Source organism: Gorilla gorilla, chromosome 1 (genome assembly GCF_029281585.2).
Source record: "Gorilla gorilla gorilla isolate KB3781 chromosome 1, NHGRI_mGorGor1-v2.1_pri, whole genome shotgun sequence".
NCBI classification, from domain to species: domain Eukaryota; kingdom Metazoa; phylum Chordata; class Mammalia; order Primates; family Hominidae; genus Gorilla; species Gorilla gorilla.
In genome coordinates, this window is record NC_073224.2 from 80,550,491 (window position 1) to 80,551,875 (window position 1,385).

Consider the following 1,385-nt stretch of genomic DNA (forward strand, 5'->3'; position numbering starts at 1 on the left):
AAAAAGAAACCCCTAAAAACTGAATTTTTTTTTTTAAAAAGTGGAAAGTGTGGCTTCAGGCAAAAAGTAAGTAATGTTAACAAATTCCTTGTATTTGAAAGGAAGCCTTGGAAGCACTGATAGGGATCTATTCAGACTCCAGCTGTCATAACTCCCAGGCCTGTAGTAAAAGTTTCAGCTTAAAAGCCAAGCCAGCCATACCTTCTCATTTCTCAGCATTGTCTAAGTGTCAGTCTCTTTGAATCATTTTCTAAACTTGCTAGACAAATTCTAAAAGGGCTGTAACACTCTGAATAATATTTTCTGATGACCAGGACATACAGACCATGAGGCAACTGTAGCCTCTGTACAGAAAGAAGAAAATTTTGATCAATTGAAACAAAATGCCCCTTAACAAAATTTTGGTTAAGCTCTCTCCTTCCTCCAGACCCCTAAATTTTGCCCCACCATTATCCTGAAAAAGCATACAGCCCCTCCGGAGAATAAACTGGCCTCCAGGTAAAATAGTCTCTGATCTATCTGATCACATCACCCGTTTGCCTCACTTCCCCACACCTGGTTCTTTCTAGCTTTGTTTACTCCTTATAAAAGAAAAACTCTTTTTGCCTAAATCTCAAGTCACTTGTAGACCTGTGGTCAAAGCATTTTTCCCACTACAATTTTTGCCCCCTAATGCAATAATTCTTTTGAATAAAGTCTCTCCTTATAAAGTCTGGATTTGACTTTTATTCCACAGTCTCCCTAATAATTTATCTTGCTATTGCCTACCCTGTGATATCCCAAACCTAAGTGTTTCAGGTTTTATGATTAACCTTAATACTCAAGATAGAATGATGAGACACCACATGGAGCAGATTGCTGCTGTTGCAGCTGAGGTCCTTGTAGTCCCATTAGCCTCCAGCCAATCCAGCAGCAGATTATAGACATAGAACGGAGTCCCAGGGAGACCTAAAGGATTTCCCATCTGAGCTCAGTAAAAATAGCCAAAGTGTGGAGTCATGAATTATATAAGAGAATGTTGTTTAAGCCTCTAAGCTTATGTATGTTTGTTATGCAGCAATAGATTAAGGGTATATTGACTGAATATATGAATGAATGAAAGAATGAACAAAAATCAATCTGGAGACTGTGCTGACTCCTAAGTAAGAAGGCAAACAAGGATCTCCATAGCAGATTGTTACTGGGGCTTCTGATCCAAGATGATATATAGTATGTGATCTGACACAGATGAAAATAAGTCTTTTGAGTGTATTTTTGAAACATCAGTTTCTATGGGGGTGTTTGGAAGTGTATCAAATGGTGTCACCCACTAAAAATATGGAGTCATGATATTAAGAGAATACTAGTGAGTTCTTAGTGAGTCATGCATTCACCCTAGTCTAAAA

At 38.1% G+C, this 1,385-nt stretch overlaps 1 non-coding gene across 1 annotated transcript; it reads right to left on the reverse strand.

Moving 5' to 3' along the window:
• Window positions 1-228: 228 nt before the first annotated feature.
• On the reverse strand, window positions 229-290 carry LOC115932288 (U7 small nuclear RNA). The gene has a single exon (XR_004068582.1). It is a non-coding gene; the product is annotated as a U7 small nuclear RNA (small nuclear RNA).
• Between the last annotated feature and the right edge of the window lie 1,095 nt (window positions 291-1,385).